We start from the raw sequence: 6,208 nt of genomic DNA, 5'->3' as shown, positions 1-6,208 counted from the left end.
ATTGGTGAATTTTCAAAATCAAAATCTTTTCACAATCTTTTTCACAAAGTCTAAAACTTTAAATAGTTTCTTGAATCGCAAGCATTGAAAAATTAAGTGCAGCGAAAAATCAAAGTAGACTACGTAAACATCAAACGTAGGTTTTTATACTGTTTCAGCCTCAATGTATACGTCCAGTGTCCTTCCAATCCTAGGAGGCAAATGCACTATAATGGTGAAGGTTTTTACAATAAGGCTTTTATAGAGACCTCCACATCAAAAATATAAAACACCTCTCTAACCCTCTAACCAAAATATAGGCAAAACAAACAACAAAACTTGCAGCAAGATATCCCCTATTATGCAATCTGCAACCCACTTTGAACAATCCTCAAAGTGTACCAGACTCCATGAGTCTACCCCTGTAATCACAAGTAAAACAGAAATCACCACAGAATGCAACACGATATCAACCAGAGAACACCTCAATTCTGCAGATAATGATCAAGTTGTAAGCCCAATGATTGCAATTTAGAAATGCAGTATAATGCTAGGGAATGACCCCCAGGTCGTCTTCCAAGGACCAATTTTGTGGTTCAGAATTTTGTCAAACACAAAGGGGGAGTTTGAAAGTGATTTTGCTAATGTAAATAACTAAATTTAAATAAATAAAAAATTAAATCCAACCAAACAAATTAAAATAATAAAAGGCCTAAAAATAACCTCTGACCGTGACTTCATTCTTCAAATCCCCTTTCATTTCTCAAATGTTAATTCCCAAATTTTGAGGCTTGGAATTTGTTCCAACCGTGAGCCCATGTGATTTCCGTCAAGTGCATCCACACATGAAATGGAATGTGCTGAATATTAAAACTTCAATGCAAAGAAATTAATTTTTTCTCTAACAATCATCACCGAACACCGTATCCATTTGCTGCTTCTTTCTTCAAAGAAAACTCTTTGTTCCAGCGGGTTCTTACCAAAGAAATGCCACCCTTAATGCTAATTGAATGAATCAATTAAATACTTTGCTAAATCCCAATGAAGACCACCGTGCTGCAACGTATTTTTCTAATTGAAGCCAATTCTTCTTCCACGTGGCAGCAATGCACTCATCAAAGAAAGCTTTTGAAAGGGGCATCCATTAATCATCTTTCATGGCAATCCAATTCCAACCGGTGCACACCCAATGCCTTGATTTTCTCCCAAGTAAATAAATGAAATGAAAAAGGAAATACTCAAGAGAGGTCCCACCTGGACCGTAGCCTTCCAAAAAGACTAGAATAAAAATTGCTTATCCCAAAAATTTGCTAGGCCGTGCAATAGAAGCTGGTAGCTGTGCTTTTATTTTCCTCCAATTGAAGATCAGACTTCATCACCGTATGCCCATCACCAATTGCCACCTAATATATTTTTTATTCTTCAAAGTTGAATAAACTAAGAACATCCCATCAATACAAGACCTACACCCATTAATTCAACTTGCTTCCAAATGTCCAATCACTAAATTTTCTTCACACAATTAAAATCAAACCCTTTACTCTTTGCTTTCTCAAAAACATTACAATCTCTAAGGATTTAGCACCGACCCCACAATTCTTTCAGCAACCAAAAAAAACGTAGACTCAATCACCACCTCCAACAATTCCCTTAAAAGCCAACTAAATTAAATACCCTTTCAAGTGGAAATGTGATGAAACCGTGACACCTCTGCAATGAAATGAAACTCTTTCCTCCATCAATCAATGCACCCGCTGACTTCAAGGTTCCAAAAGCCAAGGCCATCATCAAGGATTCCTCTCACCAAAAGCAAACAGCGGTTGTCTTCCCCTTCCATTTAACGAAATTATATTAAAGGAAATATGCTTCACTCAAGCATCTCCAGTGGCTGCAGCGTGTTGACTCATTCAACAATAAATTCAAAGGAAAAGCTTCAGCCCTTGCATAAAATAAAAATAGCAAAGTTTCCTTTCTTTCACCATGAAAACCAACGTACAAAAATCTACTCCATTAGCCAAGAAAATGTTCCAGCAAAACTCAAAACAAAATAGCAACGTGTGACGGTTTCTTTCAACAAGTGGCAGCAGTGTGACTACAAGGAGAACTCTCACCAAATACCATCAGCGCCCAATGATTAAAACAACAAGGAAATTGTTCCAGCAAAGACTAAAAGGCAAGGTGGTGGCTTCTCATTCAATCATCAACTTGAATCAAAGAAAACCGAAAGCACAATGTTCATTCAATCTATCAAAAACCCGTGAGCAACATTATCATCCTCTCTTCCAGAGAACGTAACCAGCAAGCCAGAAAAATAAAAATTCTCCAGAATATGTGACGGCACACCCCCTTAGGTCTGAGAATGAGTCACAAAAAATTAGAGGGCGGGGTCCACCCAAAACCCTAGGGACATGTCATTTTTTCAATTGGGCTTTAGTCTCCTCTACAAAATTGGCCCAAATAATACAAAACTTAGTTTAAAAACCTAATCTACTAAATTAAAATTTGACTAATCCTAAAGTGTCTTTGTGGAGAGTCTTCACTTAATTGGTGCCCTTCCAAGAGTCTTACAGTGTGATTCCAAAATTTCTCTGAAAAATAAAAATAGGAATAATTAAGCTCAATTAATTCAAATTAATTAAAATCAGAATTATTGGTCTAATTAAGCCCAAATGGTGAAAATGACACAATAACTAAGAATTAAGCGCAAATCATCAACACAATTCGGCGCGAAAAACTAAGTTAATGGTATAAAATATCGACTCATCACCCAACAAAAGTCTCCTTCAAAACCTCTTCAAGGAATGATCACCACGGTCTTCTTGATGAGTTCTTGGAGCTCTAAATCACAGAGAAATAATCTGAAACAGAATATGAAAATGTTAGATTTCCAAAAGTTCTCTAAAACAACTCAGGTCTTGTCTATTTATAGATTTCTATAAAACAGATGCTCCTGTAGTCGACTAAGCTACTAATACAGTCGACTGTCTTCTGACAGTAATAACAGTTAAGTCAAATTAGTAGCTGTCAGGTCAAACAAATTAATTTCGCATTCAATACAATTGACTCACATTCAATGCTTAACTAACTTTTAAAAATATAGTCGTTACTGTTCACAAGCATAACAAAATCTCAAATAAAACAACTAACAAAGTCGAATGCAAAGCGCACATAGTCGACTTTGACATAACAGTACATATTGAAATTCTTTTCAATGCAAAATCTCACATAACATTGTATTTGAACATCTGTGCAAAGTCTCCAGTCTCAGTAGATTCTATTAATAATGAAGTCGACTTGAACTATCAGATTTGCCACACAGTTTAAGTTCACAATAGTGCATGTGGTTTTCATCTTCGAAACTATGTGTAATGCAACCAGAAATGATGTAACATATACAAGCGCAGTAAATATGCATTCACATATCAAAATTAACACAAAACATGTTCAACAAGATATTAATCAATAAGCAACAGAACATGTAACACATAACAAAACATGTGTTATTAATAATGTGTTGTCATCATCAAAAACAGAGTGAACTAAGCACTGTGAGATTAAGGTTAGCTAAACCAGTGCTTCCCTTATCAACAATCTCAACAATCTCCCCCTTTTCTGATGATGCACAACCATGAATAATAAACAACCATGTTTGTACAAAAATAGCTCAATCAGTCAATTAATCACTCAAAATCAAGCAATCAGTAAGAGCTAGTGATTAAAAGAACTCTCCAGTGTATCAGAGTAGTTTTCAGAGTAACAAGCAATAACAAGCAATATAACTCTGAAAAACATTGTTAAGCAATAAAAAATCAAGCATATTTATCCCCTTTGTAAGCAATCAAAGATAATCAAAGATATAATCAACCATTTCTCCCCCTTTGTGCAGTAACAAAAAATGTATGCTTCTAGATATGATATGCTGATAGCCACAAACAGAGATGCATCAATGTAAAAGAAACATTTACAATCAGAAATGCTCCCCCTATCATATATATTCACATGAAAAATATAACCTCCCCCTGAAGTGTAGGCATGTGAAGAAATATGTAAAAGTGTAATGCTCCCCCTATCATCATGCATAATGCAGTACAATAAGAATCAGAGCATACAATCAGCTATAAACCAGGATTGTATCATAGTTATGATTCAAGCAACTTTATCATGGAAAGATACAATCATCAACAATCTCACAATATAATCTCATATAGAAAATAAGTAATCATTATGAAGCAGAGATATATTGAAGATAAGCAGAATAAAATAATCAATCAACACAATAACCAAATTCCAGTGATGGAATTTATAATCCTGTTAAGATCAAGTCGATTGAATTATATTCCAGTCGATTCCATTGCTTTCCAGTGAGTTTGATTCCAGCTGTGAATTCCAAAGCAATGTAGTTTGATTCCATTGTTTTATTATCAATGTGTTGTCATCATCAAAAACCAATACCACAGGGATTGGGTTCAGCTAACACAATGCTCCTCGTACCAACAATCTCTCCCTTTTTTGATGATGCACAACCATGATTAATAAAACAACCATGATGTACAATACACAATCAAAATTGTTTCACACAATTTTTGCCATATTAAATTATCTCAATCATTGTTCAATTATTTCTCCCTCTTTGGGCATTAGCAAAAAAGATATGTAGCATAATGTAATTCAAACAGATATATTGAATCATATATAGATGCATCAAACATGTTATCAGAAGTATAATAATGCTCCTCCTATCAACAATATTCACATGATTTTTAATATTCTCCCCTTTTTAACATGTGAACTAGCATATAACAACATACAATACTCCTCCTATCATTATGAACATCACATTTCAATATCAAAGATGCATAACAGAGATATGATAGAGTATGTGTCACCCAAATATGTTCAAGCAATGTACTAGAAGATGTTACATATATGGTATCAAAACAAATTAGATACAACTTGAAACAACCATTTCAGTTTAATCATTCATAACCTCATACAAGTGATTTAATGAAATGATGATGCAATGAAATGATGTAACAATGAAATGTTCAATTTGCATTCATACAAGTGATTTAATCGATTATAATCAGTTGATCAATCAATCACAATTCACAATTCATTGAGATTGATTAAGAAAAAGCATAATTTCATTTAAATTTCAAAAAGGTGATTACAACCAGCCAAAGCAAAAGATGGCTTAAGAAAACCAATAATTTCAGAACAACAACAAAAACAAAAACTGAGAAAATTAAAGATTTGATTTAAGTTTATCTATTATTATGCTATTTTCTTGTTTTTCTTTTTCTTCATGTCATAGATCAACATGTTATCATCACTCTCTTCTGCTTCACTCTTCTCTTTACTTTCTTCTTCTTCACTTCCGTCCACATCATTCTCTTCTTCACTCTCTTCATTCTCTTCTTCACTCTCTTCATTCTCTTCAGTTTCTTCTACATTGTCAAACCCATTCATTTGTAGCTTTTCCTTGATATCATTGTCATCTTGATAAATGGTTTGACAAAGTATAATTTGACATAAAATGGTTAAAGAATGCATCTGCCTCACCATATGTTTTTCAAATTCTGATCGAGGCTTGTAGGGTGCTGATGATGAACCAACAATTTCTTCTTCTTCCCCAGCATACTCATCTTTTAAAAACCAGCCATCTAGACCATGTTGGACTCCCATATGATGTTGCGCACACTTATTAATCATATTGCTTCTGCCATAGGACTCGATTAATTCATTTACACATTCCACACCAAAATAAATTAGCACTTTAGAGATAAACACGCAGTAGGGTAAACTTGCAAACTCAAGTCTAGTAACCTTGAGCATGTTCTCTGATACTACAGCAACCCAATCAACTTGTATACTTTCTTTAATAGCTTTCAGAAGGCGCAAGTCCTTAGTTGTTTCTTGTGCATGATTGTTTCCTCTTGGCATCAAAATCCAAGATATGACAAAAGCTCACAAATAATCATATTTTTTCATTCCCCCTGTTTTGTAGTGGGTGTAGTCTCTCACTTCATCTGGATTTCTCAAACAGTCTTGATACACAGTGAACTTATGAAATCCTTCCATGCCTAAATGACATTTGTTAAACTGATTTTTTTCGCCTAAAATCAAAACAAACTAAGTTTCCCCCACTAATGTAGTAAAGGAACAACCTAGGTATCAATCCAATGACTAAACTAAAATTAAGCTTAAAGTGTTTGGTTAATTCTTGCTT

This window comes from Vigna radiata, chromosome 7 (assembly GCF_000741045.1).
Source record: "Vigna radiata var. radiata cultivar VC1973A chromosome 7, Vradiata_ver6, whole genome shotgun sequence".
Classification (NCBI taxonomy): Eukaryota; Viridiplantae; Streptophyta; class Magnoliopsida; order Fabales; family Fabaceae; genus Vigna; species Vigna radiata.
This window is presented reverse-complemented; position numbering follows the sequence as displayed.